Below are 16875 nucleotides of genomic sequence, written 5' to 3'. Positions count from 1 at the left end.
ATCCCAAGTACCGACTTCCGGAAAGCAAAATTACTTTAAAAATACACATTAACAAAGAATGATAATAAAAGAAAAACAACCAAAAGAGTCTATATTTAACTGGCTGCTCAATCATTAGAAAGGTGCCCCATAACTACCATATGTTACTCAAATATGTTATCACACCTACAATTTCATCATATGTCTCTCAAGAAATTAATTAGCTCTAACTTTTTCAACTTTGACAAAAATGTCTGCATCAGTCAGATTACTAGCTGTTGCAAACATTTCAAAATTCAAAGCTTTCTTCAGCTTATATTTAACCTTTTAATTACTATTAATTATTTAGCAACATGCGGAACAACATTCATCAGACAGATGTCAGAATTTTAGAATTCTGAATAATGTAAAGTCATTTATATACATATTTACTTTTGGTACACATTTGCTTAGTAACTTGAAAAAATAAAATTAATATAAGGTCTAAAACTATTTACTGATACATCACTTCACATCTATGTTTAGGTTAAAGAAGAAAATACCTAAAATTTTCATTTTTTTCAAAAATCTAGAAAGTCTTAAGTTGAGGGCATATGACTTATGGTAATAAATGAATTTAGTGATTAGAAAGTTTATATATAAGTTACAAAAAAAGAAATCTAATAGAACATGTTAATTTTTAAAAGATTTTATAATCTATCAGCGGTAAAAAGAAATAAAAGCGGCTAAGGGAATTTTCATAAATATTCTTTATCAACTGTTTTAAAAGGAAAGAAAAATCTATTCCTATTTGATTTTTAGATCACTATCAGTTCAGGCTATCCTCAACCATATTAGCCAGCTTCCATCCCCACTATTTTATTTAAACCACTCTGTTAAGGCTACCAATGGACTTTATAAGTATCCATTCCACAAATATTTATAGAGCAATGAACACCACAGACAAAAATTCTGTTCTCACAGAGTTTACCTTCTAACAGGAATGAAAGAGAAAACAAAAATAAGTAAATCAGTCATATAAATAAGTAAAAAAAATAGTGTATTAATAGTGCTAAGTGCAAGTATTTCCTAATTCTCTTGTTAACCAAACAAAAATCAAACCAACCACCAATAAGGAAAGCTTGCACTGGGTTCAGTAAAGCCACGTTTAACAATGCAAGAGACAAGTGTTTGGGCCTGGTGCACTGGGAAGACCCAGAGGAATCGGGTGGAGAGGGAGGTGGGAGGGGGGATCAGGATGGGGATTACTCGTAAATCCATGGCTGATTCATGTCAATGTATGACAAAAACCACTACAATATTGTAAAGTAATTAGCCTCCAACTAATAAAAATAAATGAAAAACACAAAAAAACAATGCTGAATTCTCCTTTCAGTTATCTCAGCTAACAAAATAATGGATAATCTAAAAATCATCTCTATCTAGTAAGGAATTACATTTAAATTCCAAAGTTACTACTTCTAGGTTGAAATAAATATTCAAGCCAATCAGAATGAGAGCAGCCATAGGAACAGCCAACAATTTCCTGCTGGTAGCAATCAGTCTTTTGTAATTACTAAAATATTTTGCTACTGCCAGGGAAAATGGCTCCTAGGAATGATACAATTTTTGAGCTTAAAAAACCTTAGAGATATCAGAAGTCCCCTGGAAAGCTTTCCTTGCCCTCCTCAAGGGGATTGAAGCGTTTCTTTCTCTTTATCCCAAAATCCCATAAAAGTAAGGAACAAAGTTCTTATTTATCTTTGTATTCCCAGAACCTATCTCAGATCTGGCAGAAGAGTTTGACTAGATATTTCACCAGTGAAAGTACTGTTCTAAAAAAATCAGTCTGGGAATCCCCTGGAAGCCTAGTGGTTAGGATGCGGTGTGCTCACTGCTGGGTTTGATCCCTTGTCAAGGAACCAAGATCCTAAAAGCATCACAGTTGTCGTTCAGTCCCAAGACTTGTCCAACTCTTTGTGACTGCATGGACTGCAGCATGCCAGGTCTCCCAATCTTTCACAGCACAGAGGAGCAAAAAATATATATATATATCAGTCTGATAACAGTAAAACAAAGATTCAAAGTCTAAGGTTTATAATTGTTATGAAATTATTTGTATTATGGATAAGTACACCGCTCTAAACCAAGGAAGAGGCACACTCATTCATATTCGGTAAGTATTTATTAAGGTCCTACCCTGTGCAACGTTATGTCAAAATGTATACATAAAATGTATAAAACTGTCATGGTCCCTACTATCACAGGAAATACATTCAAAGGGGGGAAAAGGTAATAAAAAAGAAAATAAACAATAATTCTAGATTAAATAAGTTCTATGACAGAAATTTACAGGGCACATTGATAGAGACTGTCACTTTTATTAGATTCTCAAGGAGTACTTTACATAGGATGTACTAAGACAAGACCCTAGGTAGATATTGCTGGAATATAGTAGGTAAACAGATTAGAATTCAATTAACAATTTAATGAATATTACTATGTCTCATGTACTACGGTCCTAGCATGAATAAAATCCAATCTCAGCCCCGAAGAGCCTGAACTCGAATAAGGGAGAGACAGACACTACTCTGACTGTGGAGAACACACAAGATTTATGGAATCACAGAGAGGGGCACTCAGATGCCCTAAAAGTAGTTCAGCATAGAATAGGCAATAATAATGAAAATACAAATAACATACATTTTGAAGAGTCAACAGAACAAGATAACAGCAGGTGCACAGAAGACTGAAAGAGGAGGAAGATACATATCCATGGGAATATTTTAAATAATTAACCAGAATATTAAAGACAGGTGCTTTCATCCACTAGTAACAAATATTTGGGATTCACTAATATATACATAATGTAAGTAATAACATCATGTTAACCTGACAGCCACGGGCTTCCCTGATGGCTCAGCAGGTAAACAATTCGCCTTCAATGCAGGAGACGGGGGTTCAACCCCTGGGTCAGGAAGACCCCCTGGAGAAGGAAATGGCAAACTGCTCCAGTACTCCTGCCTGGAAAACCCCACTGACAGAGGAGCCTGGGGGCTACAGTCCAAAGGGTCACAAAGAGTCGGACACGACTGAGCACGTAGGCACGGCATAGCCTGACAGCAGAACTGAGAGTCTGCAGAGAGAATAAAAGAGGATGAAGAACAGAGTAGGGATGAGATACAGTCGCACGCAGTGGATGTCAAAAGACAACGTGCCAGTAAAAGAACACTCCAATACAGGAATGAACCAAGAAAGTCAAATGTCAAGGAAGCCTAAAGATGTGCATTCCGCAAGGGCTGGTAGCTCATTATGTTAAATGATAGACACTCCTATAAAGCAAAGTAGTCAAACCCACTGAATACGGAGAAAGGACATAATCAGCTGTAGAGAAAAGTTTTATCATTTCTAAGCCCTAGTTAATCAAAAATAATCACCACGAGGAACATAAAGACTATGAACCACATTCTCATACCATCAATTTTATGATTTTGGAATCATACCTAGCATTTATTAGAAGAAATGAACACTATATATAAGTGAATAAAACACTGTATAAAAGGGTAAAAATTAACTATTCATTTCCAGCAACAGATAACTTTCAAGTTAATTTATTTTCATATGAAAACATTCCAAGTTAAAACTGTCTCAATACATATTAAAAAGAAAAGAGTTCTTTTCATTAAGAGATACGTGAACATGCATAAAGAATGATGTAACTTCTGCAATCTGCTCCCAAATAATTTAGAAAGTAAATGAATAGGTGAGTGTATAATAAAATAAAATTGGCTATGAGTTGGAAATTTTTAAAGCTGGTGTTGATTTCATGGGTGTGACTATTACTACTTTTGTACACGCTTGAAATTTCTTCTTAATAAAATATTTTACTACCTAAGTGCAAACAGAAACAAACATCTGTATTTATCCCAACCCCACAGCAAATAATTCTTACAAGGTTCTGAAATTAACCTCAAACTGTCAAAAGGAATGAAAATACAATTTTTATATGAAGGAAGGTTGGAAACTTGGCTTATAAAATATATAAAAGGGAAAGGGGAGACAAAACCCAGCTTGAACAACTTATAGAATCTACTCTGATTTCACGAAAATTTAAATTTTAAAACTCTATAGACTGAAATTTTTAAATATTTAGAATTAAATCATGAAAAATAAATGCTCCATTTCCTCCAGAAGGTTAAGATATATTTTTTTCATAACACACATTACAGGATAATTAAATTACTTAAGGTAAAAGATCTGTGAGAATCTTACATAGTGACAGAGATAGGAGAGTATACCTTTTAAAACTAAACTTGCTTTAAGTTAGCAATTCTGATATATTCTTTCCTGTTTCCTAATTTCCACTGTACCAGTTTTTCCACCTAAGTAGTTTCAATTCATTTCAATGTTACTTATTCCAGGAGTCTGACCCCAACTCCACACAGTAGGACAGAATGTCATACTGCAGCCTCCCACAGAACCCTTTGTTATCCCTATCATATTAAGCAGCTCACTTAAGCACCATGAAGGAAAGGATCACGTCTTTTAAAAAAAAAAATTTACTGAGATACAATTCCTATATCATAAAAATTACCATTTTAAAGAATACAGCTTTTGCTTTTAGTATATTCACAAGGTTGTGTAACCATCAGCACTAACTTCAGAACTTTTCATCTTCCAAAAAGGAAAGCCTGAACCCATTAGCAGTCTTTAGCTCTCCATTCCCTCCTCCTCACCCTGACAACCTGCTCTCTGTCTTTTATGGATTTGCCCATTCTGGACATTTCATATAAATGGAATCATATAACACATGGCCTTTTGTATCTGACTTTTTTCACTTAGCACAAGGTTTTCAAGGTACATCCATGGTAATAGCATGTATATTTCATTACTTTTCCAACTAAATAATATTCCATTTTACAGATTATTCCACATTTTATTGACTCATATAACAGCTACTGGACTTTGGGGTTATTTCCACTTTGGGGACTTCTATGAATAATGCTACTATGAACATTCACAGACAAGTTTTGTATAAACATGATTTCAATTTTCTTGGGTATATACCTAGATATGAAACTGCTGGGTCACACAGTAACTCGGTTTAAGTTTTCAAGGAACTGCCAAACTGTTTTCCAAAACAGATGCACCATTTTACAAACCCCCAAGTAGTATCAGTTCAGTCGCTCAGTCATGTCCCACTCTCAGCAACGCCATGAACCACAGCACGCCAGGCCTCCCTGTCCATCACCAACTCCCAGAGTCCACCCAAACCTATGTCTATTGAGTTGGTGATGCCATCCAACCATCTCATCCTCTGTCGTCCCCTTTTCCTCCTGCCCTCAGTCTTTCCCAGCATCAGGGTCTTCTCCAATGAGTCAGCTCTTCTCATCAGGTGGCCAAAGTATTGGAGTTTCAGCTTCAACATCAGTCCTTCCAATGAACACCCAGGACTGATCTCCTTTAGGATGGACTGGTTGGATCTCCTTGCAGTCCAAGGGACTCTCAAGAGTCTTCTTCAACACCACAGTTCAAAAGCATCAATTCTTCAGCACTCAGCTTTCTTTATAGTTCAACTCTCACATCCATACATGACCACCGGAAAAACCATAGCCTTGACCACAAGCAGTATATGAGGGTTAAAATGTCTTCACATTCTCACCAACACTTTTTACTGTCCATCTTTTTGATTAGTGCCATCCTAATGGGTGTGAAGCGGTATCTTTCATGACTTTGTATTTCTCTGCTGGCTACTGATGTTGAGCATTTTGTCATGTATTACCAGCCATTTGTGTATCTTCTTTGAAAAAAATGTCAATTCAGATCTTTTGGCCACTTTTAATTTGGGCTATAGATGATTTACAAAAATTCTTGATATACTCTGGGTACTTTATCAGATATATGATTTTCAAATATTTTGCCCCATCCTGTGGATCATCTTTTCACTTTCTTAAGACTGTCATTTGACATGTTTTTAATTTTGATGAGGTACAATTTTTCAGTTTTTCATTGGTTGCTCATGTATTTGATATCAAATCTAAAAAACTATTGCCAAGTTCAAGATCACAAAGATGTAATCATTTCCTTCTAAGAGATGTATGGTTTAGTCGCTAAGTTGTGTCCAACTCTTTTGACTTCATAGACTGTAGCCTGCCGGGCTCCTCTGTCCATGGAATTCTCCAGGGAGAAATACTGGAATGGGTTTGCCATTTCCTTCTTCGGGGGATTTTCCCAACCGAGGAATTGAACCCGCGTCTCCTGCACTGCAGGCAGATTCTTTACCAACTGAGCTATGAGGGAAGCCCAAGAGATGTATAGTTGTAGCTTTCATGTTTATGTCTTTAATCGATTTTGAGTTATTTTTTGTATATAGTATGAAATGGGGATCTAAATTGATTCTTCTGCATGGGAAAGTCCACTTCTTCCAGCATCATTTGTTGAAGACTATCCTCCCACAGTGAATTGTTTTGCTACCTTTGTCAACAATTTACCAGAGTTGTATAAGTTTACTTCTCAACTCTCGATTCCCTCTCATTGACCATACGTCTATCCTCCACGTGTCTTTGATTGCATCTACCTAGCACAGAACCTGAAATATGGAAGCATGCAATAAAGATTTAGTAGGTGAATAAATAGCCTTTTGTCAACAATAAAATAATTAAAGTGTGAGCTGAGCAATACCTTAAGGAGCATTATCCTATCCCAGTATTTAAAAAGCAAGAAACTGAGACCTAAGAGAGGCTACCTGGTGAGATCAAAGGAGAAAAAAATTACTTAAGAGGCAGAGGCAGGATCAGAATTCAGTTTTCCTAACTTTTGGTGCAGGGTTCTTTCCATAATACCATGGAAAGTCGCTTCTCAACTAAACTGAACTGCCTAAACATATGCCAATGTGTCAGCCTATAAAAACCAGCATATATTAGAGACAGAGATAAGCATGTATCCTAATACTTAATCATAGGGGAATGCTTCATAAGCATAATTCACCAAAAAGCCTTACAATCAAAATGGGGCAGGAAATAATTAATATACCACTGTATGCAGTGTTTCCCTCTAGACGACTGTCCTCTATTTCACTCTCAGCTCAAGAACATAGCTAGTCACACTTTTAGTCCTTTGATTATTTTGGGCAGAAGAAAACCATTTGTGTGACAGTAAAAATTATAAAGCAATCAGGTGCCTAGTTCCATTATCCTGCTCTCTTTACCATTTCCCACCTTCACTGTGATGCTTCATTCACTACTAAGTGCTGTAAAGAATGCAGAAATAGAGCAATCATCATAAATTTAACTTTCCTCTACTATCCAGAAATTAGTCTGCCTCTTTCCAAAAACCAGAGAAATTTTTAAGCTGTAGAACAGAAAAATAAAGGGAAACAAAGAAACAATTACAGGAGAAGCCTTCTGAAAGATATATGTGGGGATGTACGACGTGAGGTAAAGGAAAAACACTAAGTGTTCAAGCCTAATACTATAATTACATGCACAAGGAAGGAAAATGCGTCTGTGCAAAAGTTGTGCATGCAGTAAGTATAAGCAGACCATGAATTTTCTTGTAGTCTAGAATATATTCGGCCCTCAGTTTAAACTACAGCGTCTTCTCAGATCACCCAAGCACAGTTAACCTGACCTTTCATGGTATGCCCACTCTTTGTCCTATAGGTCTCCATCACTGTAATGACTACAGTGTATCTTAATAGTTACCTCACATGTTTGTCTCCTTTAAAACTATCATTGCACTGAGGGTTGAAACCATGTGTTTTTCATGTTGTGTTCAGTATAGAATTTAGCACTTTATAATTCTTTGTTGAATGAATATTTTCAAAATGTTTTGTAATCCTGAATATACCTGTTCAAAAGCATCAATAACAAGAAATTTATTCATTCTTGCTGTGATAATTCCCAAACATTACAGTTCACACATATACATCACATATATATACAGTTCTCATATATACTTCCCTATACAAACTTCAGAGCTGGTCACTCTGCTGGAAAACAAACCTAACTTAATGTTTACCGCTGAATGTTGTAGTTGCTGGCCATCTCTACTAATAAGGCAATTTTATACTCCTAGCAAGAAACACAAAAAATTCAAGACTCATCCACTACAAGCAGCATGATCTAGTATGGTGACATATAGAGAAGATGGGGAACCATCTCCATAGAAGCATGTAAAGGAATTCTTGAGGGCAAGATATCTTACATTCACCAAAAAGAACTACAGATTAGGAAATAAGATAAAATGATCATCAAATTCTGGTGTACTGGTAAAATAAAAGGTTTGGAGTGTGAGAGTCCCAAGATGTGATTCTAAGACGTGTCCCACTGTGACCTCTTTAGGAAGGTGACTTCACTTCTCTGTGCCTCTTTCAGTACCTCTACTATAAAAAGTGAGTAAGAGTGCCTATCTCATAAGCACAGATACTCAGACACTAGTATGTTTGAGATCTGTTACAGTGTCCATTCCATTCCTACCTGGCAACAGGCTGTGACTCAAGAAGCAGAGTCAAAAAACTCTCTTTACTAAAAATATTTGTCCCAATAGATGTCAATGTTTCTAGTTTCATCATAAGGAAATTCTGTTTGGATTTTCAAAAGCCTCATTTAAACGTAAAATAATCTGCTATTCAATCTTTCAAAGATAACCTGTCAAAAAATAAACGGAAAGAAAATAGAAACAACAGAAACAAAGACAGCCTGTCAAGGCCCTGTGGAGGATTACTCCTTCAACCAAAGGAGGCTGAAGCAATAAGGAAACAGCAGTGAAAGGGGCCTAGAAACAAACTTTATCTACTTTATAATTACACAGTCAGCCTCATCTAACTACATACCACCACATACACTCACAGAAAATTCATAAATTCATCAGTAAACCAGTATGCCAACTCAAGGGTATACTATTAAGAGGTGAAATTTCTGTTTTTAAAACAAAAAAGATAAGCCCCAAATCACAATTTAATGATGTATTTTTAACCACTACTACCACAAAAAAAGATGTACTCTGGGATAAATATTTCTTCCATGTTCCCTCAAACTGTTGACTATGTGTTGAGTCACAGAGTGAATTTTGATAAAATCATACAATATGGCATGATAGTTATGTTATATAAAGTATTAATAAACTTTGTATTAAAAAAAATAAACCTTAAAACCATCCCATTCTTTACAGACCTGACCAAGGCAATGTAATGTCCCAACTTAGACTTCAAATTTATTCCTCTTATTAAGGTGTGACCACTGCCACTTTTTTTTTTCCAATTTCAGCCCAAATTCTCAGTCACTCACCCGCCCGCCATCTTATGAATCCTGTGCTTCCTCTCCGCCTGTGGGCTCCACCAAAGGGGACTCTATAAAGTAAATGTGGAGACAATTATTGCCAAAAGTGAAAGATTGAGAGATTCTTAATAGTTCTAGAAAGGCTAATAAGCCCTTGATTCATTAACTTAGAGAGGAGAAAGTAATTCCACAAGCTAGAGGATAGGAATAGATTATAGCCCAACTCTAAACTGTCAAAACATGTCAAAAGATTCACAATGTTTGAAACAGAACTTTTGAAAATCTGGCAAAACAAATTTAGTGGTATTTGTAGATAAAGATAAAAATGATACTTCTGCCTTCCTGGGCTCACACAAAAACTCATCCTTATCAATGAACTCAGAGAAAAGAAACATAAAAGATTTTAATAAAAACAATTAAGAGCTGCATTTAAAGGTCATACACGTACAAAGAATATTAAAGGTTCTCTTTTCTTCTACTCTAGGCATTTTATGCTACATCTATAAACCTGACATTTGCACCCATGTTCTCCTTGCCTCTTGATAGAGTGAATAAAGCACCTCTCATCAGCAAGCCTGCAATCCTGCCCTTCTTCCTACATTTCTCTTCGTGATTAATACTATCACATATTCTCCATCAATGAAGAGCAAAATCGCCAATTCATTTCTAGTTTTCCTCCATTCATAGTATGTAAAATTAGGCAAAGTCAAAATGATACTGATGACAAAAGAATAAACAGACATATCACTTTTTATGCTAGAAGCACAGTGCTAAATGCTTTCCGTTAATTATTTAATTTTCAAAACCACTGCATAAGATAGTACTATGGACTATTTGTGCTCCCCCCCAGATTCATGTTGAAAACCTAACCCGAAATGTGGTGGGGTCTTTGGGAATAAATTGGATTTAGATAGGGTCACAAGGGTGGAGACCTCATGATGGAATCTGTTCCCTTGTAATAGACATCAGAGAGTTTGTCCTGTCTCTTTCCACTATGTAAGACACAAGGAGAAGGTAGGTATTGCCTGCAGGCCAGGAACAGTTCTCACCAGAACCCAAAAATGCTGACATTATGCTCTTATACTTCATAGCCTCCAGAACTGTGAGAAACAGATTTCTGTCATTGAAGCTGCCCAGTCTATATTTTGTCAGGGCAGCCCAAGCCAATTTCCCATTTTACTTTGCGACCCCATGGACTATACAGTCCTCAGAATTATCCAGGCCAGAATACTGGAGTGGATAGCCATTCTCTTCTCCAGGGGATCTTCCCAACCCAGAGATCGACCCAGGTCTTCCACATTGCAGGTGGATTCTTTACCAGCTGAGCCACAAGCAAAGTCCAAGAATAATGGAGTGCACAGCCTATCCCGTCTCCAGCAGATCTTCCCAACCCAGGAATTGAATTGGGGTCTCCTGCATTGCAGGTAGATTCTTTACCAACTGAGTTATCAGGGAAGCCTAAGTTGAGAAAACTATGGCTTAAATAGGCTAAATGACTTCTCTACAGAGCACCCAGGCTACAGTGGTAGAACCAGGATTTAAATTGGGCTTTTAACTAACACTGTTCCTCTGATATCTCCACAATACTGAGTTCAAAATATCTATCATCAAATATGTGCAAGAAATCAAAATAAAGTTGCCCTAAAAAACTCATACATCTAATCATATATTATAACATATGGACTGCCAAAAGTATGAATTCCTCCAAGTTTGGTACCCAAGAAATGTTTACTGAAACAAACAACAATAATACACTATGATAAGTGTTAGATGAACAAAGACAAATAAAGTAACACAAAGGTTTCCAGAAGGCAACAATTTCAGGGGTGAGTAAGACAACTACTATGAGACAGTAGGAAAAAAGTCACAAATAAGTGAAATGCAGTCAGAACAGAGTACAATTAATACATTTTGAGGAAATTTTTCAGGAATTACTAGTAGACATTACATATAAGCTGTCTCTCCAAAGATGAATAGAATGTCACTTTTGAAATAAAAGACCATTCAAAGTTGAATGGACTAGATGGACAGAAAAATGGAGTTTGAAAATATAGCTGGGGCTGTTTCTCTTCAATTCCATATTCAACACTGTAGTTTACAGTATAAAATATCCTACAGATGCCCCTGTCTCTCATTGCTTCCTTTTTCAAACCACTCTACAGAAAGTATAAAAGTAATCATCCTAAAACACATATCAGATTGGCTCCTTGTTCAAAAACATTCAATAGTCCTACTCTGCCTACAAGATACTATTTAAATTCCTCAGACTAGAATATTAGGCCTCTCACAATCTGTCCCTGTTTTTTTTTTTTTTAAACTTTCCCTCCCAATTCACCTTGAGTCATGATTCCTCTACACTGAAGCTATACTTGATTATCTGCTGCTCCTGAACAGGCCCTATTAAAAGGTCTCCATTTGGACTGTGGTGCATCTTAAGACCCATGTAAAAGAACTTCTCTGGAAGTATAACCTTGCCTATTGTCTCATTTATTACCCCCTGTCATATGTCAGTTACATTCCTGCATGAAGGTCTCCACTGAAGATTACAAGCCATTTGAGAGATGGCCTCTACCCTACATGCAGAGTTATTATGGAAAAAAAAAAATCAAAGCAAATCTTTGTGTCTCTATGTGTGGGTACTGGATAAGGAGCTAATCGTTAAAAGGCAATATGGTTATTATCGACATTTGAGCCTTTGTTCCATTCTATTACAATATACTGTTTTGGTTGACATATAAGAAAAAAAATCAAACTTTACACACATATGAGCAGAAAACAGAATAAAAACAATAACAAGGTTTTCTTTCAGATTATTGTGGATAATTTCCAAATCTTTTGCTATTACATACAACATTTGTATGAACAACCCTGTACATATATCATCACAAAATGTGAAAATATACCTGAAGGATACACTCCCTGAAACGGGAATATACATTTGTAATTTTGATATATATTATCAAATTGTCCCTAGGAAGAAGGAACTAGTATAGATTTCCTACCAATAAAGATGACCAGTGACACTGACTGGTTCCTCAGAGGAAGGGAAGGATCCTAGGGAAATCTACCCTTTAAAATTATAATCAAAGAAGAAGAATCCAGAAGAAGCATGAGATAAACAATCAAACAGGTCAAAAGAAAAAACAAGAATTATTTACTGGAGACACAGTAAAAATATTTACTGGATGACAAGTAAAAACAGATGATTCTTCTCTAGGGTCAAATATATAGCAGGGAGATCTAATAATTAAATAAAGAACTATAAAACTTAATTAAAGCAGTACAATAAGTCATGGAAAAATAGAACAAATCAAGATAGTATAAAACAAACAGTAATGAAGAACAAAGATAATTAAGAATAAAAGAAAGATAATACTATTTCCCATGAAAAGGAATCAGAACTCTCTGGGAAAATGGTTGATTCCATACCTGGGAAACTATATGATAGGCCTAGAATATTTTATTGTGTCAGAAAGTCTTCACAAATTGATGGGAACATGTCAAAATAATACAGACCTAGCTTTTCGGGGGTTTACAGAGGCCAAATCCAGGATAGTTTAATTCAGGATTAATAATGATAGTAAAAGACGATAATCCATTGAGTAAAATAGTACCCATAAGAGAAAAATTTTCTGCAATAAAGTCAATTAAAATGAAAAAGGAACAGTAAATTTAAAAGCACCATGTATCACAAACAGCTGACCCAAACAAGAGTCATAATTGAATGCTGAAACTGGTGGGCCAAAGTTTGAGGAATACCTAGATATTTATACTGTCACAAAGTGTCACACCACAAGATTCTTTTTAATTACAGAGGGAAAAATAATAACCTTACAATGGAGAACAGTCTTGGTAGACACCATTGTAACCAGTGATCAAAGTTAACATCACCAGGATTGGGACAAATCAGTACCATGTGCTGCCACTGCATGACTAGACATCATGAAGTCACATGACTCTTAAATAATGATCCAAGAACTTTTTGGAGACGGAGGGCTATGAAGATTATTACTGGCAATATTTGGGTGATAATACATTGTGTCAATCTCAGTTTCTTGATTTTGATAACTGCACTTTAATTATGTAAGATCGTGTTCTAGTTTTAGAAAATAAAAGGGTCATCATGTCTCAAATGGTTCAGAAAATAAACATGTATTTGAACCTAAGTATCTTTAAAATATTTTAAGTATTTCTAATAAATATATATCGATGTGGAATGAGGGACAAAACACTGGGACAGAGAGGAAATAAGACGGAGGAGGAGGAGAGAAAAAAGAAAAACAATGCAAATGTGGATAAATGTTAACATTTGAGCAAAGAGTGTATGGATTTCTCTGTACATCCACCTCTGTCAAAAGCCTGTTCATATTCTTTGTCCATTTTTCTATTTATATTTTTCTTAATGTTGTATGGACACACACTACAATAACACTGTTAATCCTTATTTTTCCCAATATGTGATGTCTTTTGTTACAGATTTAATTTTTTAGTTAAATTATTCATTTTAATTGGAGGCTAATTACCTTACAATATTGTGGTGTTTTTTTGCCATACATCGACATGAATACTTAAAAAATTCTTAATGCTACAATAATGGCCATGTTTGGAGGAATGGGTTATGGACAGTTTATTTTTTTAAAGTTTTTCAGCTTATCTGTATTTTATTCACCACAAATATTCACTAAGCAACTATTATTTTTATAATGAAAAAAGGGTTATATGTTTATATTCCTTAAAATAAGTAAAATCCCAAAAGATATGTTCATAGAATCTGATTCTAAAAGTCAAAAGGATTTATTCAACAATTTGTCTCTTAACAGTCTTTGGAGACAAGAACTAAGCCAATCATGAAGAAGAGTAAAGAGTTTGAAACTTGCCTTAGATCAAGTGGTATTGATCTATGGTACTATAAAGTGCTATTGGCATAGGAATTTTAAAAAAACAGGCTAAAAGAGAGTACAGAGAGCCCAGAAGCAAACCCACATATAAAGAGAACAATAAGATGGATTATTCAACAAATGAGACAATTACTATACTTTTAGAAGAATAATAAGATTAGGTCCCCTTCTAAACACACACACACACACACACACACACTACAACATCCTCAAGGTAGATTTAAAAAAGCCTAAATGTGAAATAACTATTAGGTATTTTATTTTAAATCATAAGACACTCTGAGTTTCCCTGGTAGCTCAGACAGTAAAGAATCTGCGTGCAATGAGAAAGACCTGGGTTGGGACGATCCCCTAGAGAAGGGCATGGAAACCCACCCCAGCATTCTTCCCTGGAGAATCTCCATGGATAAAGGAGCCTGGTGGGTTACAGTCCATGGGGTTGCAAAGAGTTGGACACAACTGAGTGACTAAAGCACACACACAAGACACTCTGCTAGCGAGGCTCCAAGACAGCCTTTGGTGATCCTGTCTCCCTGGTATTCCAACCTCCGTACAGTCTCCTCCCACAAAGAACAAGCTGAGTGATGTCTGTGACTACAAAGCACAGATCATAAAAGACTAAGCTTCCACTGGTACCTCCCGGCTCCCTCATGCAGGGAAGTCAGCCTCCAAATCATAACACTCAAGTGGCCCTGGCAAAGGGTCACATCAGGAGCAACTGAGGCCTCCCACCAAAAGCCTACACCAACTCACTGGCCATCCGGCTGTAATTAAGCCTTCAGATGACTGACACCTTGCCTACAATCTCATAAGAGACCAAGATCAGAACCACCCAGACACACTGCTTCCAGAAGTGAAAAGGAATAATAAATATCTATTCTTTTAGGCAAACAGGTTTTGCTGGTAATTTATTATAGTATGTGTATGGATATGTGTGCTCAGTCATTCAATGGTGCCCAACTCTTTGCAGCCCGATGGACTCTGTAACCTGCCAGGCTCCTCTGCCCACGGAATTTTCCAGAATACTGGAGTGGGGTGTCATTTCCTATCCCAGGGGATATTCCCAACCCAGAGATCAAATGTGCATCTTTTGTGTCTCCTGCATTGGCAGGCAGATTCTTTACCAGCAGCACCACCTAGGAAGCCCCAATTTGTTATAGAGCAACAGTTATTTAATAAAAAGACTATTATTATAACCTCAGTGTAGGAAAGGAAGTTCCTAAATATGATACTAGGAGCAAATTATAAAGTAAAAGGCTGTCAAATGTATCTATATTGAAAATGAAAATTTCTGGTGCAAAAAAATTTTACTACACAACAACTAGAAGGACAAGCCACAAGCTAAAAGGAACAAGGGGGATGGAGCAAAGAGTAGAAAAGGCAATTAAAAAAAATAGGAATTAACATATAAAAAGAACTAGGACTGCCATTAATAACCAGAGAAAATCAAATTTAAAATACTAAATACCGTTTCTCATACATCAGAATGACAAAAATTATGTTTGACAAGATGACTAGTCTCACAAACTGCTGGTGGAAATAAAATGCTAACAACCACTTTAGAAAATATAGAAAGTCTAGTAAAGGTGAAGGCTGAACACACCCTGTGCTGTGCTTAGTCACTCAGTCGTGTGTGACTCTCTGCAACCCCATGGACCATAGCCCACCAGGAACAGAGAATCCCTCTGCCCATAGGGATTCTCCAGTAAAGAATACTGGAGTGAATTGCCATGCCCTCCTCCAGAGGATCTTCCCAACCCAAGGATCAAACCCAGATCTCCCACATTGCAGCAGGATTCTTTGCCATCTGAGTCACCAGGGAAGCCCATTAATACTGGAGTGAGTAGCCTATTCCTTCTCCAGAGGATCTACCCTAAGATCTAGCAATTTTCTACTTGCAATAAAAATTTCACATATACACAGGGCATGTACAAAAGCATGTGTTACAGCACTGCTTGTAATAGGGAAAAAATTGGCAACCACTTAAAGCTCTTCAACAGAACAGTTTTTTAAAGTGTGGTTTATTCATGCAAAACCACACAGCAGTGAAAATGAAGAAATCACAACTCCATGTATCAATATAAATACACCTTAAAAACCTAACACTAAAAAAATAAACCAGGCTGTAAAGGTTATCAACTGATTTTTTCAGCAGAAACTGCAGGCCAGAAAAAAAGTGGCACAATATATTTAGAATGATTCAAGGAGAATACCTACAACCAAGTGCTCTACTCATCAAGGCTCTCATTCAGATTCAATGAAGAAATCAAAACCTTTAAAGACAAGTAAGCTGTAAGAATTTAGCACCACCAAACCAGCTTTACAGCAAATGTTAAAGGAACTTCTCTAGGCAAAAAAGAAAAGGCCACAACTAGAAATGAGAAAATTACAACATGAAATACATCACTACTAAAGGGAAACATGAGGCTTCCCTGGTGGCTCAGACGGTAAAGCATCTGCCTACAATGTGGGAGACCTGGGTTCGATCCCTGGGTTGGGAAGATCCTCTGGAGAAGGAAGTGGCAACCCTCTCCAGTACTCTTGCCTGGAAAATCCCATGGATGGAGGAACCTGGTAGGCTACAGTTCATGGGGTCACAAAGAGTCAGACACGACTGGGTGACTTCACTTTCACTTTCAAAGGGAAACATGCTGTAAACGTAGGAAATCAAGGACACACACAAAGCTAGTAGGGAAGTTAAAAGAGAAAAGGTATTAAAATCATCTCTGTCCACAATAAAG

The 16875-nt window shown here is 36.5% G+C and overlaps 1 protein-coding gene across 3 annotated transcripts in view; it reads right to left on the bottom strand.

Moving 5' to 3' along the window:
• AKT3 (AKT serine/threonine kinase 3) overlaps positions 1-16875 on the bottom strand; it is a 273074-nt gene that overhangs the window by 200367 nt on the left and 55832 nt on the right. The window contains exon 1 of one of the 3 annotated variants that reach the window (XM_065935623.1): positions 9246-9265. The exons of the other annotated variants lie outside the window; for them this stretch is intronic. The gene's annotated coding sequence lies outside the window, so the exon portion shown is untranslated. Of the gene's footprint in view, positions 1-9245; positions 9266-16875 lie in introns of those variants that run through there. 3 annotated transcript variants of the gene reach the window in all.

Source organism: Muntiacus reevesi, chromosome 5 (assembly GCF_963930625.1).
Source record: "Muntiacus reevesi chromosome 5, mMunRee1.1, whole genome shotgun sequence".
Classification (NCBI taxonomy): Eukaryota; Metazoa; Chordata; class Mammalia; order Artiodactyla; family Cervidae; genus Muntiacus; species Muntiacus reevesi.
The sequence above is the reverse complement of the archived record's forward strand: the minus strand, read 5'-3'. Positions and strand labels throughout refer to the sequence as shown.